Source organism: Glycine soja, chromosome 11 (genome assembly GCF_004193775.1).
Source record: "Glycine soja cultivar W05 chromosome 11, ASM419377v2, whole genome shotgun sequence".
NCBI lineage: Eukaryota > Viridiplantae > Streptophyta > Magnoliopsida > Fabales > Fabaceae > Glycine > Glycine soja.
Window position 1 is genome coordinate 20442844 of NC_041012.1, and position 13144 is coordinate 20455987.

Below are 13144 nucleotides of genomic sequence, written 5' to 3' on the forward strand. Positions count from 1 at the left end.
TTCTTTCTTTTCTTTTCATTTCTTCCTTTTCTTTCCACTTCCTCCTTTCCTTTCTTTGGGAAATCGGGTTTCAGCATTCTATTTGCTCTCCCTTGAGGAGATTCCGCTGTCCTTTGCTTCGGGGGAAAGGATGAGGATTCTTTTGATAGGCCAAGGTTCAAAAAAAAGTCTAAGGTTGTGTTTGAATGGGGTCTTTTATCGTGGGAACCCAATCTTGATATCTGGGGCAAAACAAATTTGGGTGTCAAGGTGTCGCTCTCAGGCCAAACTCCCATATTACTCCACAAGGCACGCGTGACAATGATGATTTGAAAACAACGTGCAAAATTAGTCATGGCTACAGCCAGGTGGGCACTCAAGCATCCCGTTTATGGCATTGTGATACTACGATTGGGAATTTACACAAACAGACCCAATGTTTCCCAATTATGTTCTTTTATCAGTTCAATGAATTCATCCATCCTTATCTTGGTTATTCCGGAAAATAAACTCTTAGCATCAGTCCCTTGTTTCCAGAAGATACGTTTGCTCTTTACGAATGATTTATACTTCTTAACTATAACATGTCCTTTATGAGGAAAACCTTTCTTTGTACATCTATATTCTTATACATGACAAACTTTTTCTGTACACGCATTGGAACTCTTTCTCTTTACGTCACACAGTCTATATACAAACCCTATTTACGTTCAAAGATTTTTTTATTTTTCCCAACACACCCTTATGGTTCACACAAAAGTTTCTTCATATACACTCGTTGCTCACACACACAAGAATTCCTTTCCACGCATCATTTACACACAAAAAATCCTTTTATACACACTTTCCTTTTTCTTTGTATACGCAGACATTTTATTCACAACACTTCTTTCTTTTTATTAGGATTTTTGGTTCATTTTATTTTTAGGACGACGTTCCTAAATGAAAAACTCTAGACGGTCCCAGAATTTCAACAAACATTATTGACAACAATGAAACAAGTACCGGCGTAACAAATCAAACGATATGTATGTACAAAACATAAGTCAATCAACATGAAACAAACGTTAGTCCCTTAGTCAAACAAAAATATATAACAGGAAAAATGGAAACAAAAAGAAATATGGATCAAGGGATCTCCCAATCATGTGGCCCCGCTCCCTCCTAAGAAATCAAGTAAATCGGTCATCTCCTCGTCCTCGCGGGCCTCATCTGCCTCGTCGGGAGCCTCTGCTGGCGCCTCTCCTGCCCGGGCCTCAGGCCAATCTCCAGGCCATGCGACCTCTGCCCTGAACTGGTCCGGAGTAGGGCACGGAAAAGAAGTAAAAACCTAGCTCTGCAGGCTGAGGCTCATCTGGTAAAGACAATCATGGGTTTGTACATGAGCCTGGTGGTTGGCCGCCTGCTGGCGAACCAAATGCCACAAATACTGCTCCGTATCAAACGATCCGGCTGGACCAGCCTGATGAGGTGGCGGCGCGTCTGCGGCCTGCGGAGCATCCCCATGGGCCTGTCTCTGTGTGCAATACTTCTCAATAAAAGCTCGAGTGATGGGCGGCCGAATCACCTTGCTAGGTGCGACGGGGACTCCGAACGACTAGCAGAGTCCTGTGATCAAGGCGGGAAATCCCAGGGCCCTGTTGGACTTATCCGGGTCCAGAGGGTGCCTGGTAGGCGCCATACCTGCAAATAGATAGATGGCATCATCGATTAACTGAGCCATGTGAATGCTCATCCGTGTCAGGATGGCGTACACCAGCTGACACTTCGGCAGGGGGAGGTCGGAATTATGATCGCTGGGCTAGATGTTGCTGAGCAGCAAAGTCATCCAGATCTGAGTCAGGGTGGTCATGTTGGTGCGCATGATCCGCACCCGTCTCCCGGCAATAGTCCGGGCAAAATCCTGCCCCGGTATACATAGCAAATGGGCGATGGCCTCCTCATCGAACCCATCGGACCGGTTCCTCCTCTGGCCATACTCGCACTCCTGACCCTCTTCCAGCACTAAAGGGTATCCCAGGAACTGGCTAATAGCATCTGCATCAAACGGGATCCACTGACCCCTCACCCAGGACCTCATATCTCGCACGCCCTCCTCTGTAGGCCAAGCATTGGCATAAAATTCGAGGACTATGTCTGGATCGAACTTGGCCATGGGGGTAACCAGTGACGCCTACCGCCGGTGAACTATCTCCTCTTGGAAATCGGTATACTCGTCGTTCCTGAGCTGGACGCGTCGCTCCCGGAGAAATGACCATCCCTTGATGGCCTCGAAGCGCTGCTGGTGTTCAGCGCTCCTAAAGCGGTGACTGTCATACTCGGGAGCGGAACTGGTTCCTTCGGCCGCTTTATCCTTCCTGGATCTCTTTGAGGCAAGTTTCCTCGGGGCCATCTCCTGCGAGAACAAACATTTGGAAGTTAGTTTTACAAGATAATGCTTATCTTAACGCAAAAATGTCACGCTAACCCCTCTGATTTAGACCAAACTCATGTAATCCATTTACGCACACACGCATGTGTAGAAAATATCCCATTACTCATGTCAACATACAAGAACATCTAACATATTCTAATTGCCATACACCTATATACATTCCGAAAAAGAAAACACACTTTCATGCTCAAAGTGTTGCGTCAAACTTTACACCTAATTTATATCCTAAACATTTGCTATCACAAACTACCTACATACATTTGAAGTACACCATACAAATTTTTATTTTTTCACTCATATTTATTTATATGCATATTGGAAAGCTAATCACATCCTGCACATATTTGCATTCAAAAGGGCATTCCACGCTATCATACATTCATTTAGGAAAACAATTATTCATACTTGGCAAGGAATTTTTTGCCCCTTATATTTACACATATATCTACACACCATTGAAAAGCATTTCCCACGTTACTTAGGTGCAAAGTACCAATCATGGGGCAGCCCAAATTCTTACAAGCAAGTCCCTATTTTCATGCTTTTCTAATTCTAAAACCAAATTTTGGGTTCCTAGTCATGAGTATGTTTTCTTGCATTGAAGCTAAAAAGTTTGGGTTCCTAAGCTTGGGATTACATTTGGGCATCTATTTTGACTTTCCTATGCTGTCTCTACATACATAAAACAGCCCCACCATCCCAATTTTGCAAAATCATATTCATATATCATCTATTTTTATTGACTTGGAGAAAGCGTATGATAGAGTGCCTAGAGAGATTTTGTGGAAAGCTCTAGAGAAGAAAGGGGTTAGGGTTGCATATATTCGAGCTATCCAAGATATGTATGATAGGGTATCGACTAGTGTTAGGACACAGGGTGGAGAGTCAGACGATTTTCCCATCACAATTGGTTTGCATCAAGGGTCAACCCTTAGCCCCTACCTTTTTACCTTAATTCTAGATGTCCTCACGGAACAAATCCAAGAGATAGCGCCGAGATGCATGCTTTTTGCAGATGACATAGTCCTCCTTGGAGAGTCGAGGGAGGAGTTGAATGAGAGGTTGGAAACTTGGAGACGAGCTCTAGAAACACATGGTTTTCGCCTAAGCAGAAGCAAAATGGAGTATATGGAATGTATGTTCAACAAAAGAAGGAGGGTTTCTAACTCAGAGGTGAAAATAGGAGACCATATTATCCCTCAAGTCACACGGTTTAAATATCTTGGGTCTGTAATACAGGATGATGGAGAAATTGAAGGGGATGTGAATCATCGCATTCAAGCAGGATGGATGAAATGGAGAAAAGCATCGGGGGTGTTATGTGATGCAAAGGTACCGATCAAGCTAAAGGGAAAGTTTTATCGGACTGCGGTAAGACCGGCGATTTTGTACGGAACAGAATGTTGGGCGGTCAAGAGCCAACATGAGAATAAAGTAGGTGTAGCGGAGATGAGGATGTTGCGGTGGATGTGTGGTAAGACTCGACAGGATAAAATTAGAAACGAAGCTATTAGAGAGAGGGTTGGAGTAGCGCCTATTGTAGAGAAGATGGTGGAAAATAGACTTAGGTGGTTTGGGCATGTAGAGAGAAGACCGGTAGACTCTGTAGTGAGGAGAGTAGACCAGATGGAGAGAAGACAAACAATTCGAGGCCGAGGAAGATCCAAAAAGACTATAAGAGAGGTTATCAAAAAGGATCTTGAACTTAATGATTTGGATAGAAGTATGGTACTTGATAGAACATTATGGCGGAAGTTGATCCATGTAGCCGACCTCACCTAGTGGGATAAGGCGTTGTTGTTGTTGTTGTTGTATATTCATATATCATTAGGGCATTTCACCGAGCACTTGATGGGCGCATGTTGGGACATAAATTGCAAGAGAATGGGGGCAATGTGGCATGCCCCATTGCTTCAGAATACAACATAGGCCTAAGGCCTTCTCATTCAAATCCTCAACTCCAAAAAATCAAGCATAAAAACAACCCAAAACTGCCCCACAAATATAATCACATTCTCACAATTTGGAGCACCAAAAGATGAAGAAAATATACCAATGGGAAGCTAAAAACATCAAGGATTGAATACTTACTTGTTGGAGTGAATAGAAACACAAAAAACGAAAGCAAAACGCGATCAAAAGTGGCTTAGGGGAGCCAGAAACGCAAGCCTTCGTGTTCTTTATCTTTTGAATGAGGGGGGGGGGGAGCTTGTTGGATACAAAAACGTTCCCCTCCCTCGTTTTTATAATTTGGGTGCAGGGGTTGCTCGCCCAGGTGAGCTAACCTGCCATTTTTTTTTTGAGGGGAACATTAACCATGTCTCCTCTTTCCTTATGGGTTAGCGTTTGCCCACTTGAACCTACTTAAATTAGAATTAGGTGTCGATTACTTATTTAAAACAAACAATAGTAAAAGAAACTGCGAATGCAAAGGATACTAGGCTGCCTTGCAGCGACGTTCTCTGCTTGTTTAGTGCCGGGAAGGGGCAACGATCGGTTGGTCGCGATCCTATCCTCCATTCGCCTCCATCCCTAAGTATATGCAAGTAGGAGACAAATAATATGCGGCCAATCGTGACCGGTCATCGTCTTACCTTGGTTGATTTCTGCCATTGACTCGTCTTGACTTCTGACCGTGGCCTGAGATGACTCTGCTCCTTACTATCACAAGATATGCATGTGCATGTGCATGTGCATGTATGAATGTTCCTAATGCGATGATTTTATTTTAGTGAAGGCTGGTTAGATTCAATTTTAAATAAGCGTTTGGGGCACCCCATACACCGAGCGAAGAGGGCTCAAGTTATAACAAATCTAAAACACAAGGTTTGAAACCAAAGGGAGGACTGAAACCTCGCCCATCTTTTCTTTTCAAAGAAACGAGACAAATATAGTGAATGGGAATCCCTAGAGGAAACCAAGAAGAACGAGAAAAAATCAGAAATAGAAAACATGCAACGGTCCTCTCGATTGCCCCAGACTTCAAGCGTAATATCATTTAACTACATCGGAGTTCACGGGCGAGGGCAACTCCTTGCCATCCATGTTGGTGAGTATCAGAGCACCCCCAGAAAAAGCTCTTTTCACCACGAAAGGTCCTTCATAATTTAGGGCCCACTTGCCTCGACTATCCTTAACAGTGTGGGACATCTTTTTCAGCACGAGGTCCCCCTCGTTGAACTTGCGCGGATGTACCTTCTTGTCGAATGCGTTCTTTACTCTTCGTTGATACAGACGCCCATGGCTCATGGCTGTCAAACGCTTACCTTCAATGAGGTTGAGTTGGTCGTAGCGTGCTTGAGCCCATTGTGACTCTTCTAGGCCGGATTCTGCTATTATCCTCTGAGAAGGAACTTCTACCTCAAATGGGAGTACTGCCTCCATCCCATAAACCAAGGAATACGGCGTTGCCCCAGTAGAAGTTCGCACCGAGGTTCTGTATCCGTGCAGGGCGAAAGGCAACATCTCATGCCAATCTTTGTATGACACTGTCATCTTTTGAACAATCTTCTTAATATTCTTATTCGCAGCCTCTACAGCCCCATTCATCTTTGGCCGATAAGGGGTAAAGTTATGATGCTGGATCTTGAAGTCCTCGCACATTTCCTGCATCATCTTATTGTTCAGATTGGTACCATTGTCAGTAATGATCTTCCTGGGGAGTCTGTATCGACAAATCAGCTCCTTCTTTATGAATCTAACTACCACATTCCTTGTGACATTAGTATAAGAAGCTGCTTCGACCCATTTGGTGAAGTAATCTATCGCCACAAGAGTGAAGCGGTGACCCTTCGACGCTTTGGGTTCGATGGCCCCAATGACATCTATTCCCCACATGGAAAAAGGCCAAGGGGCGGACATAACTTTCAGAGGATGTGGCGGAACATTGACATTGTCCGCGTATGCCTGACATTTATGACATTTCCTTACATGAGCGCAACAATCACTTTCCATGGTGAGCCAATAATAACCGGCCCTAAGGATTTTTCTGGCCATAGCATGCCCATTGGCATGTGCCCCAAAGGAACCCTCGTGGATCTCCTCAATCATAAAGTTCACCTCTTTGGCATCTACGCATCGTAGGAGGGTCATGTCATGGTTTCGTTTGTACAGGATGGTACCGCTTACAAAGAAACCAGTAGCCAATCTCCTCAACGTACTTTTGTCATTGTCAGAAATTCCTGGTGGGTATTCTTTGTTCTCGACATACTGTTTGATGTCGAAATACCACGGTTTCCCATCCCGCTCTTCCTCTATTGCATAACAATATGCCGGCCTGCCTTGAGATTTGAATTCGATGTACGGCAGATCCCCGTGTGGGGCAATTTGAAACATGGATGCCAAGGTGGCTAACGCATCAGCCATTTGATTCTCTTCCCGAGGTATGTGGTGGAAGGAAATGTCGTCAAAGTACTTGGCTAACCTCAAGATGTGAGTTTGATAGGGTATCAACTTCGGATCCCTAGTTTCCCATTCTCCTTTTAACTGGCGTATCACCAAAGCTGAGTCTCCATACACCTTGAGTAGTTTTACATCAAAATCAATGGCCGCCTGAACCCCGAGGGCGCATGCTTCGTACTCGGCCATATTGTTGGTACAATCAAAACCTAGCCTAGCCGTGAAAGGAATACATTGATCATCCGGGGATACAAGGACTGCCCCTACTCCGTGGCCCAAAGCATTAGATGCCCCATCGAAGCAAACAATCCATTTGTCTATGTCCTCGTGCGTCCGCTTCTCTTCAAACAGGGCCATGATATCTTCATCTGGGAACTCGGGGTGCATCGGCCGATAATCCTGGAGGGGTTGCTGGGCCAAATAATCCGCTAAGGCACTTCCCTTTACCGCCTTTTGGGTGACGTAAACGATATCGAATTCAGATAATAGTACCTGCCACCTAGCGATTCATCCCGTGAGGGCCGGTTTTTCAAAGATGTATTTCACGGGATCCATTTTGGAAATAAGCCACGTGGTATGACTGAGCATGTACTGCCTAAGCCGATGTGATGCCCATACCAGAGCACAACATGTCCTTTCCAGCATTGAGTAATTCATCTCACATGCGGTAAACTTCTTGCTCAGATAGTAGATAGCTTGCTCCTTTTTCCCAGAATCATCATGCTGACCCAACACGCACCCCATAGACTGGTCCAACATGGTCATGTACAGGAAAAGAGGTCTTCCTGTTACTGGTGGCATGAGCACCGGGGGATTTGCGAGACTCTGTTTGATCTTCTCGAAGGCCTCTCGGCAGTCACTGTTCCACAGGACCGCCTGGTTCTTACGTAATAGCTTAAAAATGGGCTCACAGGTAGGGGTGAGTTGCGAGATAAATCTCGCGATATAATTCAACCTGCCCAAAAACCCCCGAACCTGCTTCTCCGTGCGTGGTTCCGGCATTTCAAGGATGGCCTTCACTTTCTCGAGATCTATCTCTATCCCTTTCTGACTTACGATAAATCCTAGCAACTTCCCCGACTTTACCCCAAAGGTGCATTTGGTTGGGTTTAGTTTTAATTGGTATTTCCGCAACCTTCCAAACAGCTTACGCAGATTGACAAGGTGTTCGTCCTCAGTCCGAGACTTGGCAATCATGTCATCTACGTAGACCTCTATTTCCTTATGCATCATATCATGGAACAACACCACCATGGCACGCTGATAGGTTGCCCCAACATTTTTCAGCCCGAAGGCCATCACTTTATAGTAGAATGTCCCCCATAGGGTGACGAAAGTGGTCTTCTCTACATCTTCGGGTGCCATCTTTATTTGATTATACCCCGAGAAACCATCCATAAATGAGAAAAGGGCGAATTTGGCCGTATTATCTACCAATATATCAATGTGTGGCAGGGGAAAATTGTCTTTAGGACTGGCTCGGTTCAAGTCCCGGTAGTCTACACACATTCGAACCTTGCCGTCCTTTTTCGGGACTGGGACAATGTTGGCCACCCACTCCGGGTACCGTGCCACAGCTAAGAAACCTGCATCAAACTGCTTCCTTACTTCTTCTTTAATTTTTAAAGACATCTCGGGTTTCATTCTTCGTAACTTTTGCTTAACCGGGGAAGACCCAGGATTCAAAGGCAACTTATGCTGCACAATGTCGGAATCCAGACCGGGCATGTCTTGATATGACCACGCAAAGACATCTTGATACTCTTCAAGAAGGGTTATCAAGCCTTGACGGATAGGCGCGGTCATACCGGTTCCTACCTTTACTTCTTTCTTTTCCTCCGTGGTCCCCAAGTTTACCAATTCGGTTTCTTCTTGGTGAGGCTTCATTTCACGTTCTTCCTGAGCGACCAACCTCTCCAACTCTGGTGACAGGACGTCCTCTTCCTCTTCCTCGTTTATCGTTTGGCTTATATCTCGATCAAAATCGATTGTCAAACCCTCGTTGTTAGGATCCTCAAAGAATCGACCCTCATATCTATACCAAACAAGACAAAAGAAACAAAAACATGCAAAATGATATGAGAAAAGGTGGAACTGCAAGAACAGATGAAACAAGATCTCTTTGTTTATTTAATAAGGTAGGTTTCACAAAACAAAAGAGAAAGGAAATCTATAGGCTCTAATTACATTGAATCAGCGGTATAGACTTCTGACTGGCTTATCACGCGCCAGTTCCCCACTTGGGAATCGGGGTGGCATGGTTGCACAAAACTTGGTGGGTCTTAAGGGAACTCCTCTTCTATTACGGCCACCTCCTCCTCGGACACCATTCCAGCGCTGGTGAAACACTAGCTAATACGGCCGGGCCATACCCTATCCGCCCGAAATCTTGACGTCACGTTCCTCCTCCCCGGCATCCCGGGTTCATACCCTAATCCATACTTGTATGGATTTCCCTTGATATCGACCACGTCGGCATTCCCGAGGCAGTCCTTGCCTAGACCCATTCCGGGCTCAAATCCGTTCCTGAGCATAACACGCGCCACCATTATGGCCGCTTTGGAGAGAGAAGGTAGTGACAGACTTGGTTTCATAGAGGCGCAACTCACCACCTCAAAGGATTTGAAAGCCGTTTCCAATGATTCTTCTGCCGCTTCTACGTACGGTGCGGAGGAGGGGCAGCTCACTAACATATCCTCTTCATCCGACACTATCACTAAAAGTCCACCCACTGCGAACTTCAATTTCTGGTGAAGCGTTGAAGGGACCACTCCCAGGGCATGAATCCAAGGTCTTCCCAAGAGGCAGCTATAGGCGGGATTTATATCCATTACTTGAAACACCACATTGCAAGTGTGGGGGCCTATCTGAATGGGAATGTCGATTTCCTCCATCACTTCCCGCCGAGTACCATCAAAGGCTCGCACCACCATCGAGCTCGGTTTTAAACGTGACGCACTAAAAGGAAGTTTTTCCAAAGTGGTCTTCGGCATTACATTTAAACTCGATCCATTGTCGATAAGTACCTTTGCGACAACGTGGTCCATACATCTCACTGACACATGTAGAGCCTTGTTGTGTCCTCTCCCCTCAACGGGAATCCCTTCTTCCGCAAACGTGATATAATTGTTGGTGGTTATATGATTAACGATGCCTTCGAAACCCTCCACTAAGATATCATGTGCTACATGGGCATCGTTAAGGACCTTCATCAACAGCGCACGATGAGGCTCGGAGTTTATGAGTAGTTCAAGCAAAGAGATCCTTGCTGGAGTTTTTATTCAGTTGCTCGACTACCTTAAACTCGCTTTGTTGGATGAGGCGGAGGAACTCATGGGCCTCTTCCAAAGTCACTGTTTTTCCTTGAAGACCTTCTTTCTTTTCAGCCCCTCTTACCACTGGAGGATCTACTTCTTTCGAGGGGGTGGCTATGTCTGTGGGCTCTTGGACCATGGGCGCTTTCCCTTTGGAGGGCAATTCCGCCGGGTGAGGGGAAGCGAACACCCGACCACTGCGGGTTACGCCACTGAGGCCGGTGATGTTGGTTACCTTAGCTGATAGGGAGTCAACTTCGGTTGCAACTCTTTCGCTGGACGCGGGAGGGGTATACTTCCACGGAACGACCTTATTACTTTGATATGCAAATGGCGTTGGCTTGGGCGCCGCCCGGGGGTATATGGGTGTGGAGCCGGTCCCTTTTCTAGTAAAACATATCACTAGGGCCTTGGGGGTTAGAGGAACCTTCTTCTCTTCTGACTACATGCAAATTTGTGGTTCTTCCCTCCCTCCTATGGACACTTCAAGTTGCCCCCAGTCCATGAGCCGCTGAAGCAATTCTTCTATCGCGGGACAGGTTTCCATGTCGTGCGACTCCCTGAGGTGAAACAAACATTCGTCCCTTTCGCCTCCGCCACGGGAGACCATGCACGCCGCTTGCAGTGATTGATAGATGAAGCGTCTAGAAGTAGCTACCTCTCCTAATCTCTTTGCCCGCGATGGCCCATCCTCTTCGACGGCGTTAACGCTAGCCCCTCCATGACTAGCTAGCGAGTTGGTTTTAACATTTGGGCCTTCCTCTTGAAACGATAGCCAACCGGCACTGATTAGGTGTTGTACCTTATATTTGAACGGGAGGCAGGAGTCAATGTTGTGTCCGGGAACTCCACTATGGTACGCACACTTGGCACCCGGGTCATACCACTTGGGGTAGGGTGGCTGGAGGACCTTCCCGGGTATGGCCACCACCAAATGATTCTCCAATAATGAAGGCCATAACTCGGAGTATGCCATGGGAATAGGAGGGAAGTTGTCTTTCGGGGGCGGGTGCTGTGCATATTTATAGGTCGCGCCGGGGGCTGTATTATTAACTGGCCGGGGTGTGGCTGGAGCTGTGCGTTGGGCCGGCGCTCTTTCTGCTGCGGGTGGCCCTTTTACTTGAGTCGGGAGGGAATTCCCGGCTCGGATTAAAAAATTTGGGGGATTGGGCTGGTATGAGCTTTGGATATTTTGGGGTGCTTTCATCCACGTTGGGGCGGTGGTGACCGCGTGGGCGTCTCCTTCCTTTTTCCTCGCACCCACTACTGGGGCTCTTTTGTTGTTGTTGGGGGCCATATTGGCAGCATATTCAAACTTGCCTTTTCATAGTCCGGATTCAATCCTTTCTCCGGCGAAGACGAGATCCGCAAAGTTAGCTGGCATGTAGCCTATCAGCTTTTCATAGTAGAATGTGGGTAACATATCTACCATAATTGTGATCATCTCCCTCTCCGTCGTGGGCGGTACGACTTGGGCTGCGAGATCTCTCCATCTTTGGGCATATTCCTTAATGGACTCATGCTCTCGCTTAGTCATACTCTGAAGTTGGTTCCGATTGGGAGCCATGTCCGTATTGTACTGGTACTGCCTAATGAAGGCAGTTGCCAAGTCCTTCCACGATCGGATCTGGGAAGCTTCCAGATTGGTATACCATGCTACAGCTGCTCCGGCCAAGCTGTCTTGAAAGAAATGGACCAACAACTTTTCGTCCGCAGAATACACCCCCATCTTTCGGCAATACATCCGGAGATGCCCTTTTGGTACGAGACATAAATCCGCCAAATCCGAGAATGGGTAATTGCCAAGGCCCTCGACTGCTCTTAACCTCTCTTCAAGCGCCTCCATCTTCCCTTTATCTTCTGCGAAGGGAACAGATTCTTTTACGGGTGTGGGTGAAGCCGGGATATGGCGGACTATGTTTGGTTGGGGTAGTTCATGGGGGGATGGATCTTTGAGGTGGAGCAGGGGGCCAAGATGGGTATCTCCTTCCTCATCGTCGTGCCCGGGATAGTCGTCATAAGGTGGGAATTGCCCCTCGAAAGTAGGGGCTTGGCTTAAATCTTCCAGGGTGGCACGGGGGGTGAAGTCCGGAGGCAAGCCATAAGGATAAGCTTGCGGACTATACCTTCGACCAAACACGATCGTGTTTCTGTCTCGGCCTGGATTTAAGGCGGGTTGCAGTACCGGCTCCGCTTCCCTAACTGTACTGGAGGCGGTTGCCGTGGCTTTATCCTCTATAGTTTTCTGGAGTTTTAACATGACCTCCGAGATGGAAGCCATTTGATCTTTTAAAGCCAATAGATCGGCCTTCATCTGTTCCTGCACGCCCTCTTCATTATCCATTTTTCTGGATCGAGTGTTATAGAGGTGCCTTGGTGTTTTCTTAGTTATGATGAAATTCCTAAAGAGATAAACAATGGTGAGTATGCCACCAAAACATGAACATGCAAATGAATGATCGGAGCACTTGGATCCACCCCAAGGTTTTTTAGATAACATGATGAGTTCAGAATTTCCCATTTTATAAAAAGAACAAAGCTTTCATCTAGCCAAGATTATACAAAGGTGTTACAAGAGAACCTAACGGTTTCTAATTATGTGGGCCATCAAATCTATCATGTGTTGACAGTAATTGATTAGCCCATGAATCTCCTCGGGGGCCGTACACACTTTGGCCATGGCTTTTGCTTTGGCTAATAGACGCGGGAGGTCTTGACTTCCATTCAAGGTCAAGGCGAACCTATCCATCCACATAGTCGCTTCTTGATGCAATGCATCAATCACCCTCCCTCTTGCTTCTTTTTTGGCGTATACTTGTGCAAATCCTCCACTAGCTTTTGTTCATGGGCCACAGATTGGTTCAACTCTTCCTTGTATTGCCCTATGATAGCTAGCATGCTTTGCTCCGTGGCTTCCAAGTGTTGAGCCAAACTCCTTTTGGACCTCGCGCAAACAACTAACTCTTATTTTAAGATCATGCCATGCACCCGTGACCGATCTCTTTCCTCTCTTTGGAGC